Raw genomic sequence first — 9,581 nt, 5'->3', positions numbered from 1 at the left:
GATTACAGGCATGCGCCACCACACTCAGCTAATTTTGTATTTTTAGTAGAGACGGGGTTTCCTCTCCTTGTTGGTCAGGCTGGTCTCGAACTCCCAACCTCAGGGGATCCACCCCCCTCAGCCTCCCAGAGTGCTGGGATTATAGGCATGAGCCACTGTGTCCAGCCAAAAGTTTTTTTACAAAGAAGACGACATTAGCTAGCTGTGAGATAACTTCAACTGAGCTAAATATGTGTAATTGAAGTCCCTTAAGGAAAAAGGAGGAATAAAAATTACTTGATACAGGAATGGCCAAATATATTTTTTTTTAAATTGAGGAGAACCATAAACCCACAGAACCAAGAAGTTCAGTGAGCCCCAGACATGAGAAGCACACACAAAAAAACTAAACAGTGCATATTATAATCAAATTGCCTAACACCAGTGATAAATTTTTAAAACCTTAAAAGCAGCTGGAGGAATAAAAAGACACATTATATACAGTGAGCCAAAGATAAGAATGATAGCAGACATCTAGCTAGAAACAATGAAGCAAGAAACAGTGGAATTATACGTTTATTTTGTTTTTTATTTTTCAATTTTTGAGACAGGGTCTCACTCCATTGCCCAGGCTGGAGTGCAATGATGCAATCATGGTTCACTGAAGCCTCGACATTTTGGACTCAAGTGATCCTCCCAGCTCAGCCTCCCAAGTAGCTAAGACAACAGGCACACACCAGCACGTTCAACTAATTTAAAATTTTATTTTATTTTATTTAAGATACAGGGTTTTGCTGTGTTGCCTAGGCTGGTCTTGAACTCTTGAAATCAAAGTGATCCTCCTGCCTCAGCCTTCCAAAATGCTAGCATAACAGGCGTAAGCCCAGCCAAACAATACCTTTAAAGTACTGGGGAAAAATCCTGTCAATTTAGACTTCTACACCAAGTGAAAATATAAAGGAAAAATTGGTATTTTTTTCAGACAGATAAAAACTGAAAGAATTCCCCACAAGCAGACATGCATTACATGAAATATTAAAGAAATTCCTTCAACCAAAAGAAAATGATACCACATAGAAATCTGGATCTACTGAAAGGAATGAAGGGCACTGGAAATGTTTTCATGGTTAAAAATGACAACACATATCTCCTTGATCTTAAAGGAGCTCCTCAGGCATTGAACCATTTTATACATGGACAGAGCAATAAATTTAGCACTGATGACTGATGCAGGATATTTTGCAGCTAACTCAAATTCTATTTTGCCAACTTTAGTGCTGTTGATCCTAAGTCATCCCTCAAAGTTATAAACAACCAGCTTAGAAAAAGGCTCAATGATTGATGCTTTCAAGTAGCTTTCAGTTTCTTGAAGATAAACTTGGACTCTTTCTGGTCTTGGGCAAGACTAAACTTTTTTTTTTTCTTTTTTGGTGAGACAGGTCTTGTTCTGTTGCCCAGGATGGAATGCAGTGGTGTCATCATGGCTCACTGCAGCCTTGACCTCCCAGGCCTAGGCGGTCTTCCACCTCAGCCTCCTGAGTAGCTGAGACCACAGGCATGTGCCACCATGCCCAGTTATTTTTTTTATATCCAAGGTCTCATTCTCTCACCCAGGCTTCAATCCTGCCTATAGAATGGGAAAAAATATTTGCAAATCATTTATCTGATAAATGGTTAATATCCAGAATATACAAAGAACTTCTGCAATTCAACAACAACAAAAAGGCAAGCAACTTGATTTTATTTTTTATTTTTGACCTCTGAAATTTTTATGGGCCTCCTGCTCCCAAAAGGGAGCTTCTGCTGGCTTAATGTCTCAGAACTTTCATGTCATTGATCTCAGACACCACTTTGCTGTCCACTATCTTGCAGGTGGTGATCTTTTGGATGGTTTGCATGAAGTTGCTGTTGTCCAGGGCATCACCAAAATTAAAGTCCTCCCCGTCATCCAACAGGCCATGGTAGGTGGTGATCTCATACTCCTGGGCCTGATACTGCCCCTCTGCCTGGGATGCAGCAGGACCACCTCCAGGTGTAGCAGGACCCTGTCGAGCTGCATAGTGTAGCGGGCCTCCACCTCCCCCAGGCTGTTCTTCAAGCTGACCTTCAGATTTCTCATCGAGTCCAGGTCGATCTCCAAGGACTGGACTGTACATCTCAGCCCCGTGAACGTCATCTCAGCAGCTCTGATCTTGGAGGACTGTGCAGTGACCACTGTGGTGCTCTCAATCTGCTGGGACCAGTACTTGTCTAGTTCCTCTTGGTTCTTTTGAGACAGCTCATCGTATTGGGCCTGGTTGTCTGCCATGATCTTGCTGAGGTCCTGAGATTTGAGGGCATCTACCTCCACAGTCAACCCAGAGCTGGCAATCTGGGCTTGTAGGCTTTTTACTTTCTCTTCATGTCCTTCTTCATGAAGAGCAACTCCTCCTTGAAAGCCTCAATCTCTGTCTCCAGCTGCAGCCAAGTGACATTGGTGTCATCTATGACCTTGCAGAGCCCATGGATGTTGCTTTCCACAGACTGGCACATGGCCAGCTCTGTCTAATACCTGACTCTAAGGTCATCAGCAGGAAGATGAGCATTGTCAATCTGCAGAATGATGCGAGGATTGTCCGCAGTATTTGCAAAGATCTGAACCCTCAGGTCCTCAATGGTCTTGAAGTAATGTCCCCAGCCTCTGACCTGGGGTCCGTTATTCTCCAGGTGCTCCCAGATTTTGTTCTCCAGCCTCCAATTCTTAGTCTCCACGCTCCTCACCCTGTCCACGTGGAAGGCCAGGCAGTGGTTCAGGCTTTGCATGGTCTTCTTCTCATTCTGGATGCCCCCGCTCATTCCTGCCAGACCCCCACCCATCCCTGTGGCCAGGCCACCAGACCCCAAGCCGTCCCGGAAGCTGGTGGAGCAGGACATGGAGATCTGGGAACCAGAGCCCTCTGCGCCTGCACAGACACTGGCCGCTGTTCTGATCGGTTGGGCGCCATAGCTGAGTGGCTGGGCAGAGCCCAGGGACCCATATTTGGTGGAGAAGGTGGAATGAGTGGTGAAGCTCATGCTGTCCGGGAGGAGAGCAAGAGGACAGGACTCAGGTTTTGCCAACAATTCAAGATGATCTTAAAATGGGCAAAGGACTTGAAAGCTGTTTCTCCGAAGAAGAGATACAAATGGCTAATGAGCAGGTGAAAAGATGCCCCACATCACTAACCATTAGGGAAGTGTAAATCAAAACCACAACAAGATACCCCCTTATACACAACGCAATAGCTATCATTACAAACAACAACAACAGAAAATAACAAGTGTTGGTGAGGATGTGGAGAAATTGGAACACTTGTGCATTGCTGGCAGGAATATAAAATGATGCCACTCCTCAAGTATACATATGTAACAAACCTGCACGTTGTGCACATGTATCCTAGAACTTAAAGTATAAAAAAAAAAAAAAAACCTGGAAAATTCCACCCAGTGACGTCACCTACATCTCATTACCCAGAATTGTGTCACATGGTCATCCCATCTGGAAAGTATAAAAAAAAAAAAAAAAAACCTGGAAAATTGACAGAGGACTAAAAGGAGGGCTTTTGGGGTATTTCCCCCAATCCTGGTTCAACAGACATTTACTTATTACTTACTATGTGTAATTGCTACCTTTTATGTATCTATAAAATATATGTGACAGAAACGCATACCAAAAAAAAAAAAGATAATACAGAGAAATAAATGTTAGCAACATCCCTGCAAAAAATAAAAATAAAAAATAAAATGATGCGACTCCTGTGGAAAACAGTATGGCAGTTCCTCAAAAATGAAAAAATGGAATTTTTAAAAATTAAAACTTAAAAAAATGAACCAGAAATTCTTCTGAGTATATACCCTAAAGAATTAAAAGCAGGATCTCAAAGATATATCTACGCACTCATGTCTCACGTTCATAGCAGCATTATTCACAGTAGTCAAGACGTAGAAGCAACACAAATGTCCACCCATGGATTAATGAATGGATAAAATGGGGTATATACACACAATAGAAATTTATTTGGCCTCAAAAAGGAAAGGAATTCTGACACATGGTACTGCATGAATGAACCTTGATGACATTATGCTAACTGAAACGAGCCAGGCACAAAAGGACAGATATTGTATGATTCACTTATATGGGGGTACCTACGGTGGTCAAATTTGTAGAGCTTATAGAAAGTAAAATGGCAGTTGCCAGGGCCTGGTGGGGAGAGGGAAAAGGGAGTTGTTGTTCAATGAGCATAGAGTTTCAGTTTTGCAAGATAAAAAGAGTTCTGGATATCCTGCTGCCTAAAATGTGAATGTGTTTACTACTGAACTGCACACTTAAAAATGATTAAGATGGTAAATTTTATGTTATATATACTTATCACAACTTTAAAAAAGGACGGCTAGGCACGGTGGTTCACACCTGTAATCCCAGCAGTTTGGGAGGCCAAGATGTGCAGATCACCCGCGGTCAGGAGTTGGAGACCAGCCTGGCCAATATGGAGAAACCCTGCCTCTACTAAAAATACAAAAATTAGCTGGGTGTGGTGGCACATGCCTATAATCCCAGCTACTTGGGAGGCTGAAGCAGGAGAATCGCTTGAATCTGGAAGGTGGAGGTTGTAGTGAGCTGAGATCACACAGCTGCACTTCAGCCTGGGAGTCAGAGCGAGACACTGTCTCAAAAAAAAAAAAAAAGATATTCGTGCCATGTGACACTCATAAAAGTGATTCATTATTTAGTTATAAAACAATGACATCTGAGATTGCTTTGAAAAAGAGAACTGCTCACATCAAGAGTCAGAGAGATCCCAGAGTTCACTTCTGATTTTGTCAGTGATCCAGAGTGTATGAAATGCAATTATTGTATCTTTTCAGGATTTGTTCAAATGCTATTACTGCTTTGTAAAATATCTGGGTATTTGGGGTGTGAATAGGATAACATTTATAAAACTAGAGTCTCTTTACCAAAAAAAAAGTTTAAACAGAGAAAAAAATGTTATCAGTAGTGTCATTATGCTACTTCTGTAAACATCATATTATTAAAAGGAAATCTGTCTATATAACTAGTCTGGGCTGGATATCTAAGCATGATAGGCCCTTTGTTACAGCAACTAATATTTAGTTTCCAGAAACTGGTGTTTGAAAGCCTGCTTTGTACAACTGTTGAGGTCTGTTATTACAAGGATTTATTTTTGGCACTGGATCCTGGAGCTTTGGTTAATAGCCGTCAGTGGGGTAATTCTAGCCTAATTCTGCAAGTGTTCTTATGACGGTGAAAATACGTTACCCATGAATCATAATGATGCTCAGCAAAAGAGCTCAATATTTTATTGAGCCACAAGAGCATGGTAATTGCAGTTCCCATTTTCCATAATCATGCTTTGTGGGGAATGTTTTTATTTGGAGAAATGCAAATCATTTTTGCAAACAAATTCCATGACAATTAATATCCACATAATGAAAATGCATTCAATTCCGGAAGTTTAATTCCAGAAGCCTAGATTCAGATTCCCCAGAGAAGTTTTTATCTTGCATTCTTGATGCTAAAAGAAATAATCCCAACAACAGCCAGTTTACAAGTGGAATTGTTTAGATGATCCTTCTAAATTAAAATATGCCCATTTGAGAATGAAATGCCATTTCTTCCTGTTTCTCAGCCAACTTCCTTTTTCCATACCTTATCAGTTATTTTGCATGCTTAGTTTTTGTGCTATCTCAGTAGTGAAGAAGGAAGAACAAGGGAATCACATAGCAGAAACAAAGGTCCTTTGACAAAAAAAAAAAGGCATAGATTATAAACTAGAAGCAAGAACTATGTCTTCAGCATACAGAGCTCATGGTGTTCAGCACTTTATGGTCATTAGAAAGCATTATTTAAAATTAAATGATTTTTAAAACCACTTTACCATGCAGAAAATTTAACTATTATTTTTGTTACTCAGGGCCTGTGGCTTTTTAAATTTTAGCAATTTTTAAAAAAGGGAATATTAATGAAAGTGAGACCATTTTAAATTAAGGCAATTAAGGAAAATGATCATGAAAACATCTCTGTTGACTGTCTTTCTTACCTTACCATTTCCAATTGTTGTTCATTTGTATAATCTATGTGAGATAGAGCTGATTCAATAGAATTGCCTTTATAACAACAGCATACTTCATTGAGATGATTATATGCAATTGATTTTAAACTGTTTGCTATTTCTATGTCAATTATTTCCTTAAGCAGACTTTTATTCACATAAGACATATCAAATACAGCCTTCTGTTAATTGTTAGAAGCATTACAAAACACATACAACAGTATCAGAATAATTTATTTAATGCTACTATATTTTTAAAAAAGTGAACCACAATCTCATTGAGATAGAGATTTCAATTTTTCACAGTTTCCTTAGATTATGAAATAAGCACCATCTACATCTGGGCAAAGAAAGAGAAGTACAGATGAAGAAGAAATGTTTCCTATTCTTTCTTTGGAAGTCGTTTGTTTACATGAAAAAAGTTACTTTGCAATGAATCCGATTACATTCCATGTGTATATGTACATGTTTATCTCCTAGAAAACGAGCACTCCGCAGTGCAGGAGAAAATCATTTCAAGTACATTGTGGGTCAGAAGTGCGCCCATATCAAAACAGATGATCATACAAAATAGTTCTAAATCAACCTTCATTTTTCAATATATCCTTACTCTATTTACAGAAGTTACTGATGGAAGTCATAATAAAATTTGCAAGCTAACTTTACATTTTTCCAAAAGATGAGATAATTTAAAGATGTGAAGATACAAAGGCATCTGCTGCTTCAGATGACTCAGAGATGGAACCATGAGGTCATTCCCCAGGGAGGGAGAAGGTGAGAATTCCTGTCATCAAAGAGACTGAGGTGGCCTGGCTTTGAGAGTCACATTGCTTTTTTTCCACCTACTTATTTGAGACATTTGTCTTCAAAACTAAACCTTGTGGAGAGAGGGTAACAATTTCAGATCACCTCCACTGGTTAACATACTGAGAGCCGGGACTAGAAACAGGACCACAGCTGTATATGAAGTAGTCTCAGCAAGTCAGGAGAAAGGTGGGCTATTCTTTGAATCCAGGAACATTCAAGGGTACTCTGGGGTCCAGAAGAGGGGAGCTGTGTTAGATGAGTAGAGGGAAAAGCTAAGTGCAGAAGGGCTCTTGCCCCCACGTTTTGTGTGGCTTCCTGGAAGAAAACCTCTCAGCAATGTGCCCTGGCACAACCTAGGGTTGCCAAGGCCAGGCAGAGACAGGCTGAGTTACCTTTCTTGGGTGACTCTGTGTGGTGTGGAAGGGACGTAGAAGTGCCTGCATGCCCTTGGGGATTATTTGTTAGTCATTCTGGAGAAGCTGTTTCTGGGAAGCTTGCTAGGGTGGTTACCAAGGCCAGGGCAAAAAAAACCTGTGCCCAAGGCTACAGCGAGGACCATGCAAGTCAGGGCATGAATAGGCATCAGGACCAGACCCCAGAGCTCTACTGTGTCCCTGTCACAGCAGGGGACAACATGATGCTTAGTCAGCCGGGAGGACCTCCTGGCAAGCAGACCATGATGATGTCTACATCTGAAGCCAGAGACCCCAGCCTGAGGCAGCATCAGGAGACTCAAAGGGCAGTACGTGGGCCCTCAACACTCTCCAATACCCCATCCTCCACTTTCCCATCACCAGGACATGTGTCATCTCATGTGTCATCTTGGGGAAGAAAGGGAGATAAATTAAAAATCCAAAAGAGATAATTTCATCTTGGAAGAGACTATGTTACCTGCGAAACATTGTCTCTTTATATTGTTGGATAAGTTTGAATTGACCAGATTTGACTAAATGTAGTCTTCACCTCTTACCCAGAGAGTAGAATTTTGGAGGGATACTAGATCAATTGCAGGAAAGTAAAAAGGCTTTTCTTTGTACTAAGTGTAGGGCGCAAATTCCAACATTCCAGAATGACTAACAAATAATCCCCAAGGCCATTGCTGGTGGCTTATCGTCACCTGTTCCTCTCTTCCGGTGGAGCTTCTTCCAACTATTTCCAAAATAGCCAGAGATCTGTGGGCCTGCCACTCCTCTGCACTGTGATCTCTCTCATTCAGCGGGCAGTCACCTCCAGAACTGACCAGTTTAACTGGAGGCTGGCTGAGGTGCCCAAGCAGGAGGTGCCTGCGCCCGCTGCGTTAGGAACTACCCGTTTAGATGTTGCACTGAGGGGAGAGGGTGTCCAGTAGCAACAGGGGTGGGTGAGCAGTTCGGGGCTCAGGGCAGTGGCTATTTTCCTACCAGAGTGGGAAAATGTCACTATTTTGACAATCGGCATAGCCAGACTGGTATGCACTAACGGAATCCAAGGAAGTTCCTACCTTTTCTCTCCCACTTCCAGTCAGAGCCTCAGACTCTGGAAGCCTCTTACTCCCCTCATTCCACCTGCCAGAGTTCCTTCCTTAACACAGTCTCAGCCCCACCCTCATAGCAGGAGCTGGTGTGGGGAGGAAGGGGAGTAAGAACCTCAAGTGAGGGTCTTGGGAACTTGTCCAGGGCTGAGTTAGGAGAAAATGTCGTTAATGAACCCCACTGATACCCTGATCACATTTTCCAGAGAAACAGAATATAAATGGTGGCTCTGTATTGGAATGGGTACTGCTGTTACACTGTTAGATTGATGTTTATGGGCTGGCACGAACCTAATTACTCTTTATGATGTTGCTTGTATGAAAACAATACATTTATAAGTTTCTGTCAAGCAATGTATAAGCAAGTCTTTCAGATACAAGCTCTTCTAATTTGAGACTACCAGAGTGATTTTTAAAAAACTATATGCATTAGGGCTGGGTGTGGTGGCTCACGCCTGTAATCCCAGCACTTTGGGAGGCTGAGGTGGGCGGATCACGAGGTCAGGAAATCAAGACCATCCTGGCTAACATGGTGAAACCCCATCTCTACTAAAAATACCAAAAAAAAAAAAAAAAAATTAGCCGGGCGTGGTGGCATGCTCCTGTAGTCCTAGCTACTTGGGAGGCTGAGGCAGGAGAATGGCATGAACCCGGGAGGTGGAGCTGGCAGTGAGCTGAGATCGCGCCACTGCATTCCAGCCTGGGCGACAGAGTAAGACTCTGTCTCGGAAAACAAACAAACACACAAACAAAAACTATATGCATTAATATTATAAATGCCAAGAAATTTATGAGAGACTTCAAAATCCTTATACAACACAAGAAAAACAGTTTAGCAAAAATTAGGGAAAGGGGAAAATAATGTTAAGAAAAATAAGATGAAGCCATAGATAATTTATGGTTTTAAAATGCATGTCTAGGCTGGGCATGGTGGCTCATGCCTATAATCCCAGCATGTTGGGAGGCCAAGGTGGGTGGATTACTAGAGTCCAGGAGTTCAAGACCAGCCTAGGCAACATGGCAAAAGTGTGTCTCTACAAAAAAATACAGAAAAAATATTAGCCAGGCCTGGTGGCGCATGCCTGTCATCCCAGCTACTCAGGAGGCTGAAGCAGGAGAATCGCTTGAATCTGGAAGGTGGAGGTTGTAGTGAGCTGAGATCACACAGCTGCACTTCAGCCTGGGAGTCAGAGCGA

The 9,581-nt window shown here is 41.9% G+C and overlaps 1 pseudogene; it reads right to left on the bottom strand.

Moving 5' to 3' along the window:
• Positions 1 to 1,787: 1,787 nt before the first annotated feature.
• On the bottom strand, positions 1,788 to 3,062 carry LOC105516732 (annotated as a pseudogene).
• Between the last annotated feature and the right edge of the window lie 6,519 nt (positions 3,063 to 9,581).

This window comes from Colobus angolensis, unplaced genomic scaffold (genome assembly GCF_000951035.1).
Source record: "Colobus angolensis palliatus isolate OR3802 unplaced genomic scaffold, Cang.pa_1.0 Scaffold289, whole genome shotgun sequence".
NCBI classification, from domain to species: Eukaryota; Metazoa; Chordata; class Mammalia; order Primates; family Cercopithecidae; genus Colobus; species Colobus angolensis.
This window is presented reverse-complemented; position numbering and strand designations above follow the sequence as displayed.